This window comes from Anomaloglossus baeobatrachus, chromosome 10 (genome assembly GCF_048569485.1).
Source record: "Anomaloglossus baeobatrachus isolate aAnoBae1 chromosome 10, aAnoBae1.hap1, whole genome shotgun sequence".
NCBI classification, from domain to species: domain Eukaryota; kingdom Metazoa; phylum Chordata; class Amphibia; order Anura; family Aromobatidae; genus Anomaloglossus; species Anomaloglossus baeobatrachus.
This window is the reverse complement of record NC_134362.1, coordinates 19378476-19404151: the sequence shown is the minus strand read 5'-3', so window position 1 is coordinate 19404151 and position 25676 is coordinate 19378476. Positions and strand designations below refer to the sequence as shown.

At 51.4% G+C, this 25676-nt stretch overlaps 1 protein-coding gene across 1 annotated transcript in view; it reads left to right on the top strand.

Moving 5' to 3' along the window:
• The first annotated feature begins 19604 nt into the window (after positions 1-19604).
• The window catches only part of TRAF6 (TNF receptor associated factor 6), a 27571-nt gene continuing 21499 nt past the window's right edge, over positions 19605-25676 (top strand). Inside the window, exon 1 of the mRNA XM_075326692.1 lies at positions 19605-19671. The gene's annotated coding sequence lies outside the window, so the exon portion shown is untranslated. The remainder of the gene's footprint in view (positions 19672-25676) is intronic.

Below are 25676 nucleotides of genomic sequence, written 5' to 3'. Positions count from 1 at the left end.
CATTTGGACGGCTTGATCTTCAGGCCATATTTCGACAAGGACTCAAACACTTCTGCTAAGTGCTTCAGGTGGTCCTCATAAGTCTTGGAGTAGACTATGACGTCATCCAGGTACAACAGCACGGTTTCAAAGTTGTGGTGGCCCAAGCAGCACTCCATCAACCTTTGGAATGTCCCTGGGGCGTTGCAGAGCCCGAATGGCATACAATTGAACTCACAGAGGCCCATTGGTGTCGTGAATGCAGTCTTCTCCTTGTCCGCCTCTGCCACGGGAACCTGCCAATACCCAATGGTGAGATCCAAGGTGGAGAAATAGTTAGCTGACTTTAAGGCTGTTAGTGACTCCTCTATTCTGGGCAGTGGATAAGCATCTTTATGTGTAATGCGGTTAATTTGCCTGTAATCTACACACATTCTCATCGTACCATCTTTTTTCTTTACGAGCACTAGTGGAGCTGCCCAGGGGCTACAACTATCTCTGATAACCCCAGCCTCCTTCATTTCCCGTAACATTTCCTTGGCACACTGATACTGTGCGGGGGGTACAGGGCGGTATCTCTCTTTAATGGGATGATGATCACCCGTGGGGATTTGATGTTTAACCCCTTTCACCTGCCCAAAATCTAGGGGGTGTTTGCTGAAGACCCGCTCGTACTCCTGTACCACCCGGTAAACCCCATGCTTTTGGTGCGAGGGGGTGGAGTCGGTGCCTACATGTAATTTTTGGCACCAGTCTTCCGGCTGCCCCTTGGAGCCATTGTCTTCCGCCTGGTCGGACGGGATCAAGGGTTCCACTGCTTTAATGGTATTGTTGCTGACAGTGTACAGTTTTGCTACAGTGGCGTACCGGGGCAATTTGGCCTCCTCCTCCCCACAATTCAAGACACGGACGGGCACTCTCCCCTTGCGGACGTCCGCTACCCCTCTGGCTATCAGGACTCCAGGCCTACTGTCTGAATACACCGGTTCTACCAAGGCATGGTAATCCTGACCCTTGAGGCCTATTGCTGCCCGACACCATATCAACATTTCACTTCTTGGGGGTATTACAATGGGGAGGGGGTCACTTACCCTCACACTGCCAATTTCTCCTCCGGCTAGCTCTACCTGCTGCCTCCTCATCAGGGCTCTGATCTCCCTCTGTAGGACACGCTGCTGCCCGGAGCTGGCAGTTTCAGACGCCTGTTGCAACAAAATTATCACTTCGGCAATACAATTTTCTATCACATTTGTACCAATGGTTAGCAGTGGGTCAGATTCTTTGCGATCAATATCTACAATTATCATCCCCTGACATGGCAATTCCACCCGCCCCACTTTAATGGTTACTTCTTTGTACCCAATTTGAGGTAAGGGCTGACCATTACTGGCCACAATTGTTAAATCATCATCTGGGCCATGGTCAATGTCTGAATCAGCCCAATATCTTTTGTACAGTTTGTGGGGGATGGTTGTTACCTGGGACCCCGTATCCAGGAGGGCATTCAAAGGGATCCCATCCAGCACAATGGGAAGGACCGGTCGTCCTCCCACGTACTTGCTGCGGCTGGGGTTTGAGCCGGGCTTCCTTACACCTGGGGGTCGGCTCCTGGCCCCAGGCTCGGCCCATTTAAAGGACAGTGTCGTGCAATGCGGCCCGCCTGGCTGCAGCGGCGGCAGATCGGTTGTCCTGTTGAATCATACCGGTCTGTGTCTCTGCCTCGGGTCGGCGGAATCCTCCTCTGTCGCATCCATGGGACGTCCTCTGGGCTGGAGGCCAACTCGATTTTTGCAGGCGAGGGGGTCATTTGTAGAGACTGCACGGTCTTGGCAAGGGCAGCCACAGTCTTGGTCAGCTCCTGGAACTGCTGTCTGAGCTCTGCAGTGGGATCCTTATCCAGGGACTGCGCCTCAGCCCCTGCAGTGGCTCGTGTTGCAGGCACCACCCCGGGGTACGTGATAGCAAGAGGCCGGAGGGGTACTGGGTCATTCGGTGTAGATTCTCTCAGTACCCTGATGGCCTGGTCCTTAAACTTGGCAAAGTCCAGAGCAGGGTTCTGCAGGACCAGGATACGCAGCTGGGTCCTGTGGGCATCTGACAGGAGCCCCTCTATGAACTGCTCAGTTAGGAGTTTGTCTTCTTCACGTACACTCTCTGGGTCCACCTGTTTAACTGCTTTCAGGGCCTCTTGCAGGTTTAAGGCATAGTCCCTTATGCTGTCTGTGGCCCGCTGCTTGCACCCAAAGAATCTCATCTTTATCTCTGCTGCGGTGCGGGTGTCAAAAGTACTCTTTAGCTTGGCCAGTATCTGGGCTGCTGTCCCTTTATCTGTATCAGGCCAGGACTTCGCTTCACGCTGGGCTGCGCCGGCTAGCTGTCCCATTACTATGCCCACCTTCTGGCTCTCAGTCAGAGGATACACCCGGAACAAGCTGTGCAGGCTTTCTCTGAAGTCACTCAAGGTATGGGACTCCCCGGAGTACTGCGGCAGCCATTCTGCTCCCGGTATGTACGGCATGGTGATCGGCATTACCGGCGCTACAGTGGGGGCTGGGGCGACGGCGACTGGGACTACTTCGGCCGGTGCTGCGGCGCCTTGGGCGATGGCAGCCACCTGCCCTCCCTCTGAGTCGGACATCTTCCTCCCCCTTAGTGAACCTTACCAGGCTCCGTTCACTTTTCAAATTTTCCTCTGGGTCGCGCGGGGTTAACAGCGCTCTGCTCTGATGGCGCGCTCCCTTCGCGCTCTTTGTCAGGCACGCCCCCCTTTTTCCTGCGCTCGGCGAGGCTAATGGCGGCGGCGGTTTACAGACAGTACACAGTCTTTTAAGCACAATTCCTGCAGGCGCACAGTACCCGGTGTGACCGGGCACGAAATCCTGTTCGTGACGCCAAAATTGACTCGCCCACCCCAGGGCTATGGGACACCCGGTGCCGGGCCGGACTAGTCCAGTGGTAGTCAGTGGTGGCTGGGCCCGGCTCCGTGGCCCTGGTGGGTGTCAGTTGAATATGTGGCGGATGACTTTAAGTTTGTATTCGTGACGCCACCTGTGGTCTGCGGCTATTAAGCCGCCGCTGCTGTGTGAGGCCACCGGGATGATGTTATAGCAGCAATGGTGGTACTGCTCCCCACAGGTGGAGCAATGCCCGGGGCACAGTTGGTGCTTGTGGAAGTCTATGGTGCTGCGTGACTAACACGGTGCAGGGCCGACAAGCAATGAAAGAAACAGGCACAAACAGTAGTCTCTTTACCTTCTCCTCTTTTACTCGGCAGAAACTTAGTCCAGGGAGACCGTCACAGATGGTAAAGATGGTCCGGCCGGCCTGGAAGTGCCTGGGGTGATCTTTGGCCAGTTGAGTATGAGGCCTACTCCTTAATCTTTCTCTGCTGTTTTAGGACACTGCACTTTAGGTTTGCAATTGCCCTCTTGCTGCTGGGACTTGTTGTTCGTCCCCTTTTCTGTGTGGTAGACTGCGCAGGCCCTCTCTGGTGCTTCTCTGCTGGAGCCCACACCAGGCCCTTGGGATGCAGCTGTACCTTCAGATTGCTTCTGGGGCAGGGGGCTTACAGCTCTCCTGCCCTCCGGATTCAGCTACCAGGGATGGATTTTATGCCCTGCCAACTACAGACTCCGATGTCCGAGTCTCTGCTGTGCCTCGCTGCTCCCCTTGCTTCACTGGGCCAAGCTATCCCAGCTCTAGGCCCCAGTTTCACAAGGCAGCACTACCCTGCGTCTGCACTCTTTCACTCCTGTCTCCAGACTAACTACTACTTCCTCCCTTCAGCCAGACTTAAGGAATCCTCCCTGAAGTTCCAGGTTCAGATCTCCCCCTGCTGGCCGGAGGGAGAACTGTGTTGAGTGTTAACTTACTGGCCAATAGATCTCCCAATTACCTCCAGGCTCAGCATTAACCCTTTGGGAGGGCAATGCTGTTGTGGCGACCAGGTCCTGGGGCGCCACACATCAGATATGGAAAGGAGCGATGGGGGCGGCATACAGGACCAGGGGGCAGAATAACGGACGGCAGAGAGCCCGCCCCCGTGACAGATTTACAGAAGCTGCATACAAAAAGGTAGAACTTTATAAAGGCTTTATTTTGGTCTCACATGGGGCACAATAATAACAGGGACCTTCCTAGAATGCAGCCCAGGAGCTGCAGAGGGGGAATCTTTTAGCTTTTGGGCGAAATTTCTGATGACAGGTTCCCTTAAATAAAAAATCAAATTATATTAACCAATCATAACCGTCCTCAAATGGGCACCAGAAATTGTGCACCCCACCAGCCTGCTAGTAGAAGATAATACTCAGTACAAATGACATATCACCACCCATAGTGTGTACATCACACCAGAGAATATACATACCCAGGTTTTCAAAAAGCAACAGTATAAGCAGAGTCCTAAGATAGCATTCAAGCCCTCTGCAATACCAATCATATAGAAAACAACATTTGCAAAGTCCTGCTGTCTTCACATGAACATATATATATATAAATAGGCACAAACAACAGAACAAAATTCCATAAAGAATTCAAATACCTGAATCGCATCAAGGAGAGTGTCCCCAGGTAACGGTATGTACTCCATCTGGGTGTTCACTCACTGGCTGATACTCCATGACCAGTTTATATAGTTGAAAATCACGCCAAAAAACAGAAAACAGGACGTTTCCTGTCGGGCCGTGCAACCACCAAATACTACCATCTTAAACCCGGCCGCCGGCCGACGTAGAGACGTTCCTATAAACTGCGCATGCGCGCCAACCATCTCGCGCGTGCGCACTGTGAACAACCACAGTCAAATTAACCGCGTCTGCAAAGAGGTATATATATAAGTGCACACATTACACACTGGCCAATCCTTCATTACCGGTTTAAATAGTTAAGAGTTACGCCAAAGAAGAAGCGCGAGACATTTACTATCAGGCAGTGCAACCGCCAGATAGTCCCCGCGGTTCTATTGCCCCTGCCGATAGTTCCGACACAAAAACTTTCCCATGCACTACGCATGCGCGTGCGCACAATAATACAACATGCTCATGCCGCAGTAGCGTGCGCACGCGCGTTAGGATGGGCGAGAAGTGCTGTAAGATCAGTACAATATATATATAGTTCGGATATGAATGTGTACCAGACAGTAACACCCATGAGCATACACAATATACAATGTACTCTCAGGCCAGAAACAATGTACACAAAAATCCATCTGGGTAAGTACACATAGAAGGGGTATATATATTCAATTACAGTTATTTAAGAAAAAAACCCTATACAATGGCAAGTGGCCTATCTCAATATATATTAAACAAGGAGTGTGTAAGCACATAGTAATATGGGTAGACATACATGAAAGCGGTGCAGATATACATTAGATCCTAACAGGTACAGAAGTATATAAAAAAGGGGCCAGAAGCATATAATCACAAATTCATATATCCACAGGGAAAACAACTAGTTACATTGGTCAATTATAGACAATAAAGCTTAATCAAAGTAGTCAATAGAAGAAATTACTGATGTTCCTACACTGTTTTATTACATATATGTAATAAAAAATCAATCAATGACCCAACCATTATAATGCTGGGATACAATATACTGTCTCGGTCCACTACAGACCATGATAATATAGAAAAATGACCAAATCTCAATTTATCCTATTACAAAAAGCTAGTGTAGCTAATTTGCTCATTCAGGCCGTCTGGGAACGCGGACTCCATCCAAAAAATCCATCTGGCCTCCCTTTGTAATAAGATTCTGTCCCAATCACCCTTACGTACGGGTTCAGGGACAGTCTCAATACATTTAAACCTAACGTCATCAAAAAAACCTCCATGTTCTGAGTTAACGTGTCTTGCTATCGGGGTATCTCTCTTGTTACGGATGTCCCCAAGGTGCTCCCCTATCCAAACACGTAGTTGTCTCTTGGTTTTTCCAACGTAGTTTTTCGGACAGGTACATGTAAAGAGATAAATTACCCCTTGGGTCCTACAATTTGCAAACGATCTGTTTCTATAAACCCTACCAGTCCGCGCACTCCGGAATGCCTTGGAAGGATCAATAAAACTACAAAATTTACACGACCTACATTTAAAAGTCCCATGCTCCCTTTGTTGTAACCAAGTTGAACCTAAGTTCACGGGGGGGGGGAAATGACTCTTTACCACCAAATCCTTGACGTTACATCCTCTTCTGAACGTCACTGCAGGATATGGGAAGATGGTTTCCTCTAGGTCCCTGTCCTGTTGTAGTATGCTCCAATGATTCCGCAGAATTCGCATGACTTGGGGGTTCTGGTCATCGAACGTTGCTATCAATCTAGTTCTAGTCGTTTCTTCCTTCTTCTTGGTGTTATGTAGAAGGCTCAATCTATCCGTTCGAGCTGCTTGACTGAAGGCATTACTTATAATTTTTTCCGGGTAACCCCGATCACAGAATCTTTTGGATAATTGGGACGCTTGTCGCTCGAATTCTTGATCATTTGAACAATTTCTGCGGACCCGCATAAATTGTCCCTTCGGGATTCCCTTCTTTAAATTACCGTATTTTTCGCTTTATAAGACGCACTTTTCCTCCCCAAATTTTGGGAGGAAAATGGGGGGTGCGTCTTATAAAGCGGTAGCGGGGGGGGGGGGGGTCCTGTCTGAGGCGATCGGGCGGGTGCCTGTGGCTGCATGCAAGCGGCCGGGTACCTGTACTTGCATGCAGCGGCAGCCGGGTACCCGTGGCTGTGTGCGGGCGGCAGCGGGTGCTGTGTGGGGTCGGCAGCCAGGTACCTGTGCTTGCATGCGGTGGCAGACGGGTACCCATGGCTGTGTGCGGGCGGCAGCCGGGTGCTGTGTGCGAGCGGCAGTCGGGTGCCCGTGCAGGTACCCGGCTGCCGCCCTCACACAGTCACCCATCTGCCGCCCGCACACAGCCATGGGTACCCGGCTGCCACCGCACGCAAGCACAGGTACCCGGCGGCTTGTACGCAGAGTGGGCGGGCAGCCTGCTGGCTGCCACTCTGTGCATGCGGGGCGGGCGGCTGTGCAGCTTACCAGTTGTCCGCGGTCCCACTTTCAAATGATGGCGCCGGTGGAGCTCTTGGATGAGAGCTCCATCTGCGCACGCGCTGCTCCGGGAGTCAGCGCGTGCGCAGATGGAGCCCTTGGATGAGAGCTCCATCTGCGCATGCGTCGCTCCGGGCGCCATTACTTGAATCGGGACCGCGGACACACTCCACCACTGAGCCGTCGCCGCCGCTCCCACCACTGAGCCGCCGCCGCTGCCACCACTGAACCGGGACCGCGGACACACGCCACCACTGAGCAGTCCCTGCCGCTGCCACCACTGAGCAGTTGCCGCCGCTCCCACCACTGAGCCGCCGCCGCTGCCACCACTGAACCGGGACCGCGGACACACGCCACCACTGAGCAGTCCCTGCCGCTGCCACCACTGAGCAGTTACCGCCGCTCCCACCACTGAGCCGTCGCCGCCACTCCCACCACTGAGCCGTCGCCGCCACTGCCACCACTGAACCGGGACCGCGGACACACTCCACCACTGAGCAGTCCCTGCCACCACTGAGCAGTCGCCGCCGCCGCTGCCACCACTGAACCGGGACCGCGGACACTCACTGCACCGGCCTGCTGCACGGCTCACACGCCACGGCTGCTGCCGCCACCACGGACCCCACGGATCCTGCCACCGCGGATGCCACCGCGCCTGCAACCACGGACGCCACGGCACCTGCAACCACGGACCCCGCTGCCACTGACCTGCCGCGCCTGCCAGCACAACCTGTGCCTCCTGTGACCCCGCTTCACCACCACTGCTGCCCCCCTCCGGTAAGAGAACACCGGAGTATAAGACGGACCCCATTTTTCTTTTTTTTACCTTTTTTTATGTCTAAGTTTGGGGTGCGTCTTATATTCCAGTGCGTCTTATAAAGCGAAAAATACGGTAAGTAGAAGTTACCTATGATAAATATTGCAGACCTCTCCATTCCATGTAGGTGGGAAAATCTACAAAATTGGCTGCGGATCAAATACTTATTTTCTCTCCTGTGTGCTCAGGATTTAAAAGGCAGCACTAATGTGCAGGGATATACTACAGGGAGAACAGCTGTGCAGGGATATACTACAGGGAGAACAGCTGTGCAGGGATATACCGCAGGGAGCACCACTGTGCAGGGATATACTACAGGGAGAACAGCTGTGCAGGGATATACTACAGGGAGAACAGCTGTGCAGGGATATACTACAGGGAGAACAGCTGTGCAGGGATATACTACAGGGAGAACAGCTGTGCAGGGATATACTACAGGGAGAACAGCTGTGCAGGGATATACTACAGGGAGAACAGCTGTGCAGGGATATAATACAGGGAGCAGTGCTGTGCAGGGATATACTACAGGGAGCACAGCTGTGCAGGGATATAATACAGGGAGCAGTGCTGTGCAGGGATATACTACAGGGAGAACAGCTGTGCAGGGATATAATACAGGGAGCAGTGCTGTGCAGGGATATACTACAGGGAGAACAGCTGTGCAGGGATATACTACAGGGAGAACAGCTGTGCAGGGATATACTACAGGGAGAACAGCTGTGCAGGGATATACTACAGGGAGAACAGCTGTGCAGGGATATACTACAGGGAGAACAGCTGTGCAGGGATATACTACAGGGAGAACAGCTGTGCAGGGATATAATACAGGGAGCAGTGCTGTGCAGGGATATACTACAGGGAGCACAGCTGTGCAGGGATATAATACAGGGAGCAGTGCTGTGCAGGGATATACTACAGGGAGAACAGCTGTGCAGGGATATAATACAGGGAGCAGTGCTGTGCAGGGATATACTACAGGGAGAACAGCTGTGCAGGGATATAATACAGGGAGAACAGCTGTGCAGGGATATAATACAGGGAGCAGTGCTGTGCAGGGATATACTACAGGGAGCACAGCTGTGCAGGGATATAATACAGGGAGCAGTGCTGTGCAGGGATATACTACAGGGAGAACAGCTGTGCAGGGATATAATACAGGGAGCAGTGCTGTGCAGGGATATACTACAGGGAGAACAGCTGTGCAGGGATATAATACAGGGAGAACAGCTGTGCAGGGATATACTACAGGGAGAACAGCTGTGCAGGGATATAATACAGGGAGCAGCGCTGTGCAGGGATATACTGCAGGGAGCAGCACTGTGCAGGGATATACTACAGGGAGCATTGCTGTGCAGGGATATAATACAGGGAGCAGCACTGTGCAGGTATATACTGCAGGGAGCACCGCTGTGGAGGGATATACTACAGGGAGCAGTGCTGTGCAGGGATATATCACAGGGAGCACCGCTGTGCAGGGATATACTGCAGGGAGCACCGCTGTGCAGGGATATACTACAGGGAGCAGTGCTGTGCAGGGATATACTACAGGGAGCAGTGCTGTGCAGGGATATATCACAGGGAGCACCGCTGTGCAGGGATATACTGCAGGGAGCACCGCTGTGCAGGGATATACTACAGGGAGCAGTGCTGTGCAGGGATATATCGCAGGGAGCACCGCTGTGGAGGGATATACTACAGGGAGCACCGCTGTGCAGGGATATATCGCAGGGAGCACCGCTGTGCAGGGATATATCGCAGGGAGCATTGCTGTGCAGGGATATACTACTGGGAGCACCGCTGTGCAGGGATATACTACAGGGAGCACCGCTGTACAGGGATATACCACAGGGAGCACCGCTGTGCAGGGATATACTATAGGGAGCACCACTGTGCAGGGATATACTACAGGGAGCATTGCTGTGCAGGGATATACTACAGGGAGCACCACTGTGCAGGGATATACTGCAGGGAGCACAGCTGTGCAGGGATATACCACAGGGAGCACCGCTGTGCAGGGATATACCACAGGGAGCACCGCTGTACAGGGATATACCACAGGGAGCACCGCTGTGCAGGGATATACTATAGGGAGCACCACTGTGCAGGGATATACTACAGGGAGCATTGCTGTGCAGGGATATACTACAGGGAGCATTGCTGTGCAGGGATATACTACAGGGAGCATTGCTGTGCAGGGATATACTACAGGGGGCATTGCTGTGCAGGGATATAATACAGGGAGCATTGCTGTGCAGGGATATAATACAGGGAGCACTGCTGTGCAGAGATATACTACAGGGAGCATTGCTGTGCAGGGATATATCGCAGGGAGCATTGCTGTGCAGGGATATACTACAGGGAGCATTGCTGTGCAGGGATATAATACAGGGAGCACTGCTGTGCAGAGATATACTACAGGGAGCATTGCTGTGCAGGGATATATCGCAGGGAGCAGCGCTGTGCAGAGATATACTACAGGGAGCATTGCTGTGCAGGGATATAATACAGGGAGCACTGCTGTGCAGAGATATACTACAGGGAGCATTGCTGTGCAGGGATATATCGCAGGGAGCATTGCTGTGCAGGGATATACTACAGGGAGCATTGCTGTGCAGGGATATACTACAGGGAGCATTGCTGTGCAGGGATATACTACAGGGAGCATTGCTGTGCAGGGATATACTACAGGGGGCATTGCTGTGCAGAGATATGCTACAGGGAGCATTGCTGTGCAGGGATATACTACAGGGGGCATTGCTGTGCAGGGATATACTACAGGGGGCATTGCTGTGCAGGGATATACTACAGGGGGCATTGCTGTGCAGGGATATACTACAGGGAGCATTGCTGTGCAGGGATATACTACAGGGAGCATTGCTGTGCAGGGATATACTACAGGGGGCATTGCTGTGCAGAGATATGCTACAGGGAGCATTGCTGTGCAGGGATATAATACAGGGGGCATTGCTGTGCAGGGATATAATACAGGGGGCATTGCTGTGCAGGGATATACTACAGGGGGCATTGCTGTGCAGGGATATACTACAGGGGGCATTGCTGTGCAGGGATATACTACAGGGAGCATTGCTGTGCAGGGATATACTACAGGGAGCAGCACTGTGCAGGGATATACTGCAGGGAGCATCACTGTGCAGGGATATACTACAGGGAGCATTGCTGTGCAGGGATATACTGCAGGGAGCATTGCTGTGCAGGGATATACTACAGGGAGCATTGCTGTGCAGGGATATACTACAGGGAGCATTGCTGTGCAGGGATATACTACAGGGAGCATTGCTGTGCAGGGATACACTACACGGAGCATTGCTGTGCAGGGATATACTACAGGGAGCATTGCTGTGCAGGGATATACTACAGGGGGCATTGCTGTGCAGGGATATAATACAGGGAGCATTGTTGTGCAGGGATATACTACAGGGAGCATTGCTGTGCAGGGATATACTACAGGGAGCATTGCTGTGCAGGGATATACTACAGGGGACATTGCTGTGCAGAGATATGCTACAGGGAGCAGCACTGTGCAGGGATATAATACAGGGAGCATTGCTGTGCAGGGACATACTACAGGGGGCATTGCTGTGCAGGGATATACTACAGGGGGCATTGCTGTGCAGGGATATACTACAGGGGGCATTGCTGTGCAGGGATATACTACAGGGAGCATTGCTGTGCAGGGATATAATACAGGGAGCAGCACTGTGCAGGGATATAATACAGGGAGCAGCACTGTGCAGGGATATACTACAGGGAGCATTGCTGTGCAGGGATATACTGCAGGGAGCATTGCTGTGCAGGGATATAATACAGGGAGAAGCACTGTGCAGGGATATACTATAGGGAGCACCACTGTGCAGGGATATATCGCAGGGAGCATTGCTGTGCAGGGATATACTACAGGGAGCATTGCTGTGCAGGGATATACTACAGGGAGCAGCACTGTGCAGGGATATACTACAGGGAGCAGCGCTGTGCAGGGATATACTACAGGGAGCAGCGCTGTGCAGGGATATACTACAGGGAGCAGCGCTGTGCAGGGATATACTACAGGGAGCACCACTGTGCAGGGATATAATACAGGGAGCACCGCTGTGCAGGGATATACTACAGGGAGCAGCGCTGTGCAGGGATATACTACAGGGAGCAGCGCTGTGCAGGGATATACTACAGGGAGCAGCGCTGTGCAGGGATATACTACAGGGAGCACCACTGTGCAGGGATATAATACAGGGAGCACCGCTGTGCAGGGATATACTACAGGGAGCAGCTCTGTGCAGGGATATAATACAGGGAGCATTGCTGTGCAGGGATATACTACAGGGAGCATTGCTGTGCAGGGATATAATACAGGGAGCAGCACTGTGCAGGGATATAATACAGGGAGCATTGCTGTGCAGGGATATACTGCAGGGAGCAGCACTGTGCAGGGATATAATACAGGGAGCATTGCTGTGCAGGGATATAATACAGGGAGCAGCGCTGTGCAGGGATATAATACAGGGAGCATTGCTGTGCAGGGATATACTACAGGGAGCAGCACTGTGCAGGGATATAATACAGGGAGCAGCGCTGTGCAGGTATATAATACAGGGAGCAGTGCTGTGCAGGAATATAATACAGGGAGCAGCGCTGTGCAGGGATATAATACAGGGAGCAGCGCTGTGCAGGGATATAATACAGGGAGCATTGCTGTGCAGGGATATAATACAGGGAGCAGCGCTGTGCAGGGATATACTACAGGGAGAACAGCTGTGCAGGGATATAATACAGGGAGCAGCGCTGTGCAGGGATATAATACAGGGAGCATTGCTGTGCAGGGATATAATACAGGGAGCAGCGCTGTGCAGGGATATAATACAGGGAGCATTGCTGTGCAGGGATATACTACAGGGAGCATTGCTGTGCAGGGATATACTACAGGGAGCATTGCTGTGCAGGGATATACTACAGGGGACATTGCTGTGCAGAGATATGCTACAGGGAGCATTGCTGTGCAGGGACATACTACAGGGGGCATTGCTGTGCAGGGATATACTACAGGGGGCATTGCTGTGCAGGGATATACTACAGGGGGCATTGCTGTGCAGGGATATACTACAGGGAGCATTGCTGTGCAGGGATATAATACAGGGAGCAGCACTGTGCAGGGATATAATACAGGGAGCAGCACTGTGCAGGGATATACTACAGGGAGCATTGCTGTGCAGGGATATACTGCAGGGAGCATTGCTGTGCAGGGATATAATACAGGGAGAAGCACTGTGCAGGGATATACTATAGGGAGCACCACTGTGCAGGGATATATCGCAGGGAGCATTGCTGTGCAGGGATATACTACAGGGAGCATTGCTGTGCAGGGATATACTACAGGGAGCATTGCTGTGCAGGGATATACTACAGGGAGCATTGCTGTGGAGGGATATACTACAGGGGACATTGCTGTGCAGAGATATGCTACAGGGAGCATTGCTGTGCAGGGACATACTACAGGGGGCATTGCTGTGCAGGGATATACTACAGGGGGCATTGCTGTGCAGGGATATACTACAGGGGGCATTGCTGTGCAGGGATATACTACAGGGAGCATTGCTGTGCAGGGATATAATACAGGGAGCAGCACTGTGCAGGGATATAATACAGGGAGCAGCACTGTGCAGGGATATACTACAGGGAGCATTGCTGTGCAGGGATATACTGCAGGGAGCATTGCTGTGCAGGGATATAATACAGGGAGAAGCACTGTGCAGGGATATACTATAGGGAGCACCACTGTGCAGGGATATATCGCAGGGAGCATTGCTGTGCAGGGATATACTACAGGGAGCATTGCTGTGCAGGGATATACTACAGGGAGCAGCACTGTGCAGGGATATACTACAGGGAGCAGCGCTGTGCAGGGATATACTACAGGGAGCAGCGCTGTGCAGGGATATACTACAGGGAGCAGCGCTGTGCAGGGATATACTACAGGGAGCACCACTGTGCAGGGATATAATACAGGGAGCACCGCTGTGCAGGGATATACTACAGGGAGCAGCGCTGTGCAGGGATATACTACAGGGAGCAGCGCTGTGCAGGGATATACTACAGGGAGCAGCGCTGTGCAGGGATATACTACAGGGAGCAGCGCTGTGCAGGGATATACTACAGGGAGCACCACTGTGCAGGGATATAATACAGGGAGCACCGCTGTGCAGGGATATACTACAGGGAGCAGCGCTGTGCAGGGATATACTACAGGGAGCACCGCTGTGCAGGGATATACTACAGGGAGCAGCGCTGTGCAGGGATATACTACAGGGAGCAGCGCTGTGCAGGGATATAATACAGGGAGCACCGCTGTGCAGGGATATACTACAGGGAGCAGCTCTGTGCAGGGATATAATACAGGGAGCATTGCTGTGCAGGGATATACTACAGGGAGCAGCGCTGTGCAGGGATATAATACAGGGAGCAGCGCTGTGCAGGGATATAATACAGGGAGCATTGCTGTGCAGGGATATAATACAGGGAGCAGCACTGTGCAGGGATATAATACAGGGAGCATTGCTGTGCAGGGATATACTGCAGGGAGCAGCACTGTGCAGGGATATAATACAGGGAGCATTGCTGTGCAGGGATATAATACAGGGAGCAGCGCTGTGCAGGGATATAATACAGGGAGCATTGCTGTGCAGGGATATACTACAGGGAGCAGCACTGTGCAGGGATATAATACAGGGAGCAGCGCTGTGCAGGTATATAATACAGGGAGCAGTGCTGTGCAGGAATATAATACAGGGAGCAGCGCTGTGCAGGGATATAATACAGGGAGCAGCGCTGTGCAGGGATATAATACAGGGAGCATTGCTGTGCAGGGATATAATACAGGGAGCAGCGCTGTGCAGGGATATACTACAGGGAGAACAGCTGTGCAGGGATATAATACAGGGAGCAGCGCTGTGCAGGGATATAATACAGGGAGCATTGCTGTGCAGGGATATAATACAGGGAGCAGCGCTGTGCAGGGATATAATACAGGGAGCATTGCTGTGCAGGGATATACTACAGGGAGCATTGCTGTGCAGGGATATACTACAGGGAGCATTGCTGTGCAGGGATATACTACAGGGGACATTGCTGTGCAGAGATATGCTACAGGGAGCATTGCTGTGCAGGGACATACTACAGGGGGCATTGCTGTGCAGGGATATACTACAGGGGGCATTGCTGTGCAGGGATATACTACAGGGGGCATTGCTGTGCAGGGATATACTACAGGGAGCATTGCTGTGCAGGGATATAATACAGGGAGCAGCACTGTGCAGGGATATAATACAGGGAGCAGCACTGTGCAGGGATATACTACAGGGAGCATTGCTGTGCAGGGATATACTGCAGGGAGCATTGCTGTGCAGGGATATAATACAGGGAGAAGCACTGTGCAGGGATATACTATAGGGAGCACCACTGTGCAGGGATATATCGCAGGGAGCATTGCTGTGCAGGGATATACTACAGGGAGCATTGCTGTGCAGGGATATACTACAGGGAGCAGCACTGTGCAGGGATATACTACAGGGAGCAGCGCTGTGCAGGGATATACTACAGGGAGCAGCGCTGTGCAGGGATATACTACAGGGAGCAGCGCTGTGCAGGGATATACTACAGGGAGCACCACTGTGCAGGGATATAATACAGGGAGCACCGCTGTGCAGGGATATACTACAGGGAGCAGCGCTGTGCAGGGATATACTACAGGGAGCAGCGCTGTGCAGGGATATACTACAGGGAGCAGCGCTGTGCAGGGATATACTACAGGGAGCACCACTGTGCAGGGATATAATACAGGGAGCACCGCTGTGCAGGGATATACTACAGGGAGCAGCGCTGTGCAGGGATATAATACAGGGAGCATTGCTGTGCAGGGATATAATACAGGGAGCATTGCTGTGCAGGGATATAATACAGGGAGCATTGCTGTGCAGGGATATACTGCAGGGAGCAGCACTGTGCAGGGATATAATACAGGGAGCATTGCTGTGCAGGGATATAATACAGGGAGCAGCGCTGTGCAGGGATATAATACAGGGAGCATTGCTGTGCAGGGATATACTACAGGGAGCAGCGCTGTGCAGGGATATAATACAGGGAGCATTGCTGTGCAGGGATATAATACAGGGAGCAGCACTGTGCAGGGATATAATACAGGGAGCAGCGCTGTGCAGGTATATAATACAGAGAGCAGTGCTGTGCAGGAATATAATACAGGGAGCAGCGCTGTGCAGGGATATAATACAGGGAGCAGCGCTGTGCAGGGATATAATACAGGGAGCATTGCTGTGCAGGGATATAATACAGGGAGCAGCGCTGTGCAGGGATATACTACAGGGAGAACAGCTGTGCAGGGATATAATACAGGGAGCAGCGCTGTGCAGGGATATAATACAGGGAGCATTGCTGTGCAGGGATATAATACAGGGAGCAGCGCTGTGCAGGGATATAATACAGGGAGCATTGCTGTGCAGGGATATACTACAGGGAGCATTGCTGTGCAGGGATATACTACAGGGAGCATTGCTGTGCAGGGATATACTACAGGGGACATTGCTGTGCAGAGATATGCTACAGGGAGCATTGCTGTGCAGGGACATACTACAGGGGGCATTGCTGTGCAGGGATATACTACAGGGGGCATTGCTGTGCAGGGATATACTACAGGGGGCATTGCTGTGCAGGGATATACTACAGGGAGCATTGCTGTGCAGGGATATAATACAGGGAGCAGCACTGTGCAGGGATATAATACAGGGAGCAGCACTGTGCAGGGATATACTACAGGGAGCATTGCTGTGCAGGGATATACTGCAGGGAGCATTGCTGTGCAGGGATATAATACAGGGAGAAGCACTGTGCAGGGATATACTATAGGGAGCACCACTGTGCAGGGATATATCGCAGGGAGCATTGCTGTGCAGGGATATACTACAGGGAGCATTGCTGTGCAGGGATATACTACAGGGAGCAGCACTGTGCAGGGATATACTACAGGGAGCAGCGCTGTGCAGGGATATACTACAGGGAGCAGCGCTGTGCAGGGATATACTACAGGGAGCAGCGCTGTGCAGGGATATACTACAGGGAGCACCACTGTGCAGGGATATAATACAGGGAGCACCGCTGTGCAGGGATATACTACAGGGAGCAGCGCTGTGCAGGGATATACTACAGGGAGCAGCGCTGTGCAGGGATATACTACAGGGAGCAGCGCTGTGCAGGGATATACTACAGGGAGCACCACTGTGCAGGGATATAATACAGGGAGCACCGCTGTGCAGGGATATACTACAGGGAGCAGCGCTGTGCAGGGATATAATACAGGGAGCATTGCTGTGCAGGGATATACTACAGGGAGCATTGCTGTGCAGGGATATACTACAGGGAGCAGCGCTGTGCAGGGATATAATACAGGGAGCAGCGCTGTGCAGGGATATAATACAGGGAGCATTGCTGTGCAGGGATATACTACAGGGAGCAGCGCTGTGCAGGGATATAATACAGGGAGCATTGCTGTGCAGGGATATAATACAGGGAGCAGCGCTGTGCAGGTATATAATACAGGGAGCAGTGCTGTGCAGGAATATAATACAGGGAGCAGCGCTGTGCAGGGATATAATACAGGGAGCAGCGCTGTGCAGGGATATAATACAGGGAGCATTGCTGTGCAGGGATATAATACAGGGAGCAGCGCTGTGCAGGGATATACTACAGGGAGAACAGCTGTGCAGGGATATAATACAGGGAGCAGCGCTGTTCAGGGATATAATACAGGGAGCATTGCTGTGCAGGGATATAATACAGGGAGCAGCGCTGTGCAGGGATATAATACAGGGAGCATTGCTGTGCAGGGATATAATACAGGGAGCATTGCTGTGCAGGGATATAATACAGGGAGCAGCGCTGTGCAGGTATATAATACAGGGAGCAGTGCTGTGCAGGAATATAATACAGGGAGCAGCGCTGTGCAGGGATATAATACAGGGAGCAGCGCTGTGCAGGGATATAATACAGGGAGCATTGCTGTGCAGGGATATAATACAGGGAGCAGCGCTGTGCAGGGATATAATACAGGGAGCATTGCTGTGCAGGGATATAATACAGGGAGCAGCGCTGTGCAGGGATATAATACAGGGAGCAGCTCCGTATAGGGATATACTACAGGGAGCATTGCTGTGCAGGGATATACTACAGGGAGCATTGCTGTGCAGGGATATACTACAGGGAGCAGCGCTGTGCAGGGATATACTACAGGGAGAACAGCTGTGCAGGGATATAATACAGGGAGCAGCGCTGTGCAGGGATATAATACAGGGAGCATTGCTGTGCAGGGATATAATACAGGGAGCAGCGCTGTGCAGGGATATAATACAGGGAGCATTGCTGTGCAGGGATATAATACAGGGAGCAGCGCTGTGCAGGGATATAATACAGGGAGCAGCTCCGTATAGGGATATACTACAGGGAGCATTGCTGTGCAGGGATATACTACAGGGAGCATTGCTGTGCAGGGATATACTACAGGGAGAACAGCTGTGCAGGGATATACTACAGGGGGCATTGCTGTGCAGGGATATAATACAGGGAGCATTGCTGTGCAGGGATATACTACAGGGAGCATTGCTGTCTAGGGATATACTACAGGGAGCATTGCTGTGCAGGGATATACTACAGGGAGCAGCGCTGTGCAGGGATATAATACAGGGAGCATTGCTGTGCAGGGATATAATACAGGGAGCAGCGCTGTGCAGGGATATAATACAGGGAGCATTGCTGTGCAGGGATATAATACAGGGAGCAGCGCTGTGCAGGGATATAATACAGGGAGAATTGCTGTGCAGGGATATACTACAGGGAGCATTGCTGTGCAGGGATATACTAGGATATACTACAGGGAGCATTGCTGTGCAGGGATATACTACAGGGAGAACAGCTGTGCAGGGATATAATACAGGGAGAATTGCTGTGCAGGGATATACTACAGGGAGCATTGCTGTGCAGGGATATACTAGGATATACTACAGGGGGCATTGCTGTGCAGGGATATAATACAGGGAGCATTGCTGTGCAGGGATATACTACAGGGAGCATTGCTGTGCAGGGATATACTACAGGGAGTATTGCATGAGCTATAGCACAAAAGGACAGGCACATGGAGGTGTTGCTTGTATTCTGCTTTCCATGGTAGCATAGTGCAGCAGGATCCATATAATCTGTCTATTCTATGGACCTCATGTGCAGGGCATTGCAGGACCTTAGGTATCCATGGTTACGATTAAGAGCAATTAATTATCGGTGCTTATCAACTAATTATGTGTGGTCGTAACCATGGATACGGAAGGTCCTGCAATGCCCTGCACATGAGGTAAGCGACAGTGAATCAGGAGAACGATACTACATTTCTAATTGGAGGTATTTGCTTTTGTTATTATTATTACACTTACAACAGTTTGGGAGAGGATCCTGGAGATGGGAGTGCCCCTTTAATTTGTATGTAGCTGGATGCTGCTCTGTAATGTGGGATAAAAATGGGGAAACAGTGGAGGCAGCAGCAGCCAATCAGATCCCTGCTCTCATTTTTTACAAAACTACACGGAAAAATGAACGCCTCATCTGATTGGTGGCGCTCAGCCGTCCATCACGTGGTTTGGCAGGTCACGTGATGAGAGTTTTCCCGTCACGTGTCGCTGCGCTGGTCACGTGGTGCCGCTCGTCACAGACTAGGTGTTTCTGCTGAGAGAAGGAAGTCGCCGCCGAGAGTGAGAGCGGGTGAGTAAGTGCCGGGGTCACCGGGGGCCGTGCGGTGAGTGCCGGGGTCAGCGGAGCTGGCCCTATATAACCTGTATACTCTGCTGGCGGCTCCTCTGAGATTATCAACTATGGTACCGTAAATGAAGGCTGGAGTCGTTACAGGGGGTTTTCCAGCAGAACAATCCATGGATTATACCATTATGAGATGGGGGGGACACTCCCTCCCCCTCTGGTCTTGAGAATGGTATTGTCCGTCTGCAGTGTCACAGTGGTCACCCGTGATCCCAGGGGGCGTTGTCCGGTGACCTTCACATGCGCCCCCTCCGGTCACCCTGGGGCTCAGGGATCCGGGACCCCCAGTTCTGTGCCTCTCAGGGGGTCCTAATGGCGGATGTCAGGGTCTCTGTCAGAAAACACCATGGTTGGTACCAGCCCTTTAAAGGGAACCTGTCCGCAGATTTGGGGCCTATAAGCTGCGGCCACCACCGGGCTCTTATATACAACATTCTAACATGGTGTATATAAGAGCCCAGACCGCTAGACCGCTGTGTAGAACGTAAAAATCACTTTATAATACCTAAACGGTCGCTGGAGTTGGGTGTCTCCGTTCTCCGGTACCGGCGCCTCCTCTTTTCGGCCATCTTTGTCCTCCTTCTGAAGCCAGTATGAATGATGTGTCCTACGTCATCCACACTCGCCGGCATTGTGGTCCTGAGCAGGGCAGATCAAAGCATTGTAGTGCGCCTGCGCAGGACCGACGAGTGTGTATGACGTAGGACGCGTCATCACCCAGGCTTCAGAAGAAGGAGGAAGATGGCCGAAAGAGGAGGCGCCAGAGAAAGGAGACGCCCATATGACCCAAATCCACCGCAGCGACCGTTAGGTGAGTATTATAAAGTGTTTTTTTTGTTATACCCCCGGCCTGGGCTCTTATATACAGCATGTTAGAATCCTGTATATAAGAGCTCAGTGGTGGCCACAGCTTATAGGCCAAAAAACTGGTGACAGGTTCCCTTAAAGGCTGCTTTCACACCTCCGGTTTTTCCTGTGTGGCACAATCTGGCGCTTTGCAGGAAAAACGCAACCGTTTTTTTTTGCTGCCGGTTGCGTTTTTCCTGCATAGACTTTAATTAGTGCCGCATGTGCTTGCGTTCCGTCCGGTTTTTGCCGCATGCGGCAGATTTAGCCGATGCGGCGGCCGGATGGAACGTTGCCTGGCACGTTTTTTGTGCGGAAAAAAAAACCGCATTCCGCCGCCATTCCATGCCTATGGACGCCGGATGCGGCAAAAAACGCATGCGGTTTTTGCCACTGCGCATGCTCAGTAGCATGCCGCAAGCGGCAAAAACCGGACCGGCCGCATTTAAAAAACTTATGCAAAGGCTTTTTCGCCGCATCCGTTGCATAGGTTTTAGAGCCGGACTGGCCGGCTCTGCACCTACCGGATGTGTGAAAGCCTAAGTGACCCGCACACATGATAACCTTCTGCCTGGTACTTTTATTTCTTTATGGTTGACACTCTCCCAGAGCTGTGACCTTTTTTTTAAATTTTTTTTATTTTTCCTGTCCATGGTTTTTCCAAGAAAACTCATCTTTGGTGCCCGGGTTTATATATATATAGATAGATAGATATTTTTTTTTTTTTTCTTTCTTTCATTGGTGCCATTTTTATTTTTTTTTTCTTCCATATTGTGGAATTCTCTGCTCCAAATTCATCAACACCATAAGGACCCGAATGTTATTTTTTTAGGGTGTATTATATTTTTTTTTTTATCTTTCATCATTCAATAATATATGTCAGCAAAGTTGGGGGGGGGTGTCTGATTGGCCCTCTATACTTTCCTTTGGGTCCTTGCTGACAGAGGGAGGCTTCTTCTTCTGTCTAAATGCTTTAGATGCCTCTGTTGCTATTGACTGTGGCATGTAAAGGGTTAACTCATTCACAGACAGACTTTCTTATGGCTTATGTTGCCACAAAAAAATTTCTGTGAGTTTTTTTTAGAGCTTATATCCTTTTAAAATCTGCTTCAAAACTTTACGAATTCATTACTGGACTGTTCATATGAGAAGTTGTCTTTTTTTTTTTTTTAATTTATTTATTTTGTTTAATGTTTTTATTTTTTTCCTTGACGTTTTGAAAAACTTCTAGGGGGTAAAAAATAGAGATCATGTTACTTTTTTAAAGCGGACCCTGAAGGCAGCAGCTATAAACTAGGCCCTGTGCAGTCCAAAGTCTGCAAAAAAATAACCTTACAAAGCAGCTTCAGGAAAAGAAAAACTGCCCCCGAAACAGGAGCATTTCCTGGAGATTTCTGTTTGAAAAACTCAGTTTTTGGAAAGCCTCAAAAAATTATCTGAATGTAGGTTTAGAGTGCGTTCACACTGCGTTCCTCACCCCGTTCAGTGGTCTTGTCAAGGCTTACGTCTGAATTCCATTTTGCGGGGCAAAATGGGAGCTGAGACCCCCGTGGATTGCTGAAAATGTTATCAAGAATTGTGCCTCCCACCCCCTTTCCACCCGCTTACTGAAGGTGGACACCCAGACACACTCTACTACGTCTAGGTGGATGTCTGTCTGCAATAGGCGCATACCTCCAAAATGGTGCACGACAGAGCACACAGTGTCTCCGTCTACACCATTATAGTCATTGGCCCTGTCTGCACATTCATCCGAATTTGCGGGGAATTCAGATGGAAGTCTGGACGGGACCACCGATATGAAAGCCCCCTTAGGCTATGTCCGCACGTGTGCGTATTACATGCAGTTACGCTGCGATCTGCAGCGCAGCGTAACTGCATGCGCCCTGCGTCCCCTGCACAGTCTATGGAGATTGTGCAGGAGCCGTGTGCACGTGGCATATTAGAACGCAGCGATTCGGCTGCTGCCTGAATCGCTGCGTTCTAAGAAGTGACATGTCACTTCTTCCGTGCGCTTTGCATGCTGTCTATAGAGAGAGGCAGCATGCAGAGCGCACAAATCTGCCGGCACCATGCGCTTCAGAACGGAGCTTTTCAGCTGCGCTCTGAAGCGCACCTTTTAGGTGCAGAGCGCACACGTGCGCACATAGCCTTAGTCTTCGATCAAGGCTGAGAGGATCAGGACGCTGCAGAGCTGCCGTGCCCTGCTGTAAACAGGCGACGCCTCGGAGGCAGCTGTAAAATCACACTATGGCTGAGCTTTACAATAATTTTGGCCCCTTCTGGACATCTGCCGTTTTGTTTTTTTTTGGCCTGACACCAACTGAGCAAGGACCTGAGCTGTGGCCTGTTTTGGGGTATTCGGGGCCTGTGATTTGCTTTGGCGTTTATCATCGTCTGTACTGGGCTCGCTGCGTGTAGGCCAAATAGGGTCCCTTTTATCCAGAATGGGGCTATTTTTGCATTGTGCCGGATTACCGGACTCCACATTAAAGGGTTGTTACATTTTCATGCCTTTTTTTGTTGAATGTTACTGTGGCCGTTATCTCGGCGCTGTACATTGACCGCTGTTTATGGCGAGCAGGAATGCGTCCTATAAAGTGGAGGGCGTCCTGCACATCCCACACGTCCTGGTGTCAGACACTTGTATTGCTGGTTAACCCTTTGTGCAGGCTGGTGAAGGCTCCACACACCCTCCATTGTCAGAGCCTGTGGCTCCTGTCTGGAATGTTGGGAATGTAGTGCCAATGCTTGTAGTGGAAATGGAAAGCAATGATGGAATTTCCCCTGGACCGCAGGTCTATCAGCTGATGTCACGCTGTCATTTTCCACCTGCCTGCAACATGGGCAGACGCTGTAGAAATAAAGAGGTATAATGTATAGTTACATACTGTACCTGCCTGTGGCCATTACATTTGGGTGTATACTGTGCCTGCCGCCATTAGATCTGGGTGTATACTGTGCATGCCGCCATTAGATCTGGGTGTATACTGTGCATGCCGCCATTAGATCTGGGTGTATACGGTGCCTGCCGCCATTAGATCTGGGTGTATACGGTGCCTGCCGCCATTAGATCTGGGTGTATACGGTGCCTGCCGCCATTAGATCTGGGTGTATACTGTGCCTGCCGCCATTAGATCTGGGTGTATATTGTGCCTGCCGCCATTAGATCTGGGTGTATACTGTGCCTGCCGCCATTAGATCTGGGTGTATACGGTGCCTGCCGCCATTAGATCTGGGTGTACACGGTGCCTGCCGCCATTAGATCTGGGTGTATACTGTGCCTGCCGCCATTAGATCTGGGTGTATATTGTGCCTGCCGCCATTAGATCTGGGTGTATATTGTGCCTGCCGCCATTAGATCTGGGTGTATACTGTGCCTGCCGCCATTAGATCTGGGTGTATATTGTGTCTGCCGCCATTAGATCTGGGTGTATATTGTGCCTGCCGCCATTAGATCTGGGTGTATACTGTGCCTGCCGCCATTAGATCTGGGTGTATATTGTGCCTGCCGCCATTAGATCTGGGTGTATATTGTGCCTGCCGCCATTAGATCTGGGTGTATACTGTGCCTGCCGCCATTAGATCTGGGTGTATATTGTGTCTGCCGCCATTAGATCTGGGTGTATACTGTGCATGCCGCCATTAGATCTGGGTGTATACGGTGCCTGCCGCCATTAGATCTGGGTGTATACGGTGCCTGCCGCCATTAGATCTGGGTGTATATTGTGCCTGCCGCCCTTAGATCTGGGTTTATGCTGTCCCTGCCGCCATTAGATCTGGGTGTATACTGTGCCTGCCACCATTGGATCTGGATGTATGCTGTCCCTGCCGCCATTAGATCTGGGTTTATGCTGTCCCTGCCGCCATTAGATCTGGGTTTATGCTGTCCCTGCCACCATTAGATCTGGGTGTATACTGTGCCTGCCACCATTGGATCTGGATGTATGCTGTGCCTGCCACCATTAGATCTGGGTGTATGCTGTGCCTGCCGCCATTAGATCTGGGTGTATGCTGTCCCTGCCGCCCTTAGATCTGGGTGTATGCTGTCCCTGCCGCCCTTAGATCTGGGTGTATGCTGTCCCTGCCGCCCTTAGATCTGGGTGTATGCTGTGCCTGCCGCCATTAGATCTGGGTGTATACTGTGCCTGCCGCCATTAGATCTGGGTGTATGCTGTGCCTGACGCCATTAGATTTGGGTGTATGCTGTGCCTGTGTGATACCAATGTGATATGACTGAAAGAATGTGTGATTAGATAGGAATCAAATCATAATCATAAGATAGGAGTGATCCCAGATATTATTTGATCCATCAATAATTCAGTATCTAGCAAGACAGCCTGACGCCATTAGATCTGGGTGTATGCTGTCCCTGCCGCCATTAGATCTGGGTGTATGCTGTCCCTGCCGCCATTAGATCTGGGTGTATGCTGTCCCTGCCGCCATTAGATCTGGGTGTATGCTGTCCCTGCCGCCATTAGATCTGGGTGTATGCTGTCCCTGCCGCCATTAGATCTGGGTGTATGCTGTCCCTGCAGCCATTAGATCTGGGTGTATGCTGTCCCTGCCGCCATTAGATCTGGGTGTATGCTGTCCCTGCCGCCATTAGATCTGGGTGTATACGGTGCCTGCAGCCATTAGATCTGGGTGTATACGGTGCCTGCAGCCATTCGATCTGGGTGTATGCTGTCCCTGCCGCCATTCGATCTGGGTGTATGCTGTCCCTGCCGCCATTCGATCTGGGTGTATGCTGTCCCTGCCGCCATTAGATCTGGGTGTATACGGTGCCTGCAGCCATTAGATCTGGGTGTATGCTGTCCCTGCCGCCATTAGATCTGGGTGTATACGGTGCCTGCCGCCATTAGTTCTGGGTGGTTACGGTGCCTGCCGCCATTAGTTCTGGGTGTATGCTGTGCCTGCCGCCATTAGATCTGGGTGTATGCTGTCCCTGCGGCCCTTAGATCTGGGTGTATGCTGTCCCTGCGGCCCTTAGATCTGGGTGTATGCTGTCCCTGCCGCCATTATATCTGGGTGTATGCTGTGCCTGCCGCCATTATATCTGGGTGTATGCTGTCCCTGCCGCCATTAGATCTGGGTGTATGCTG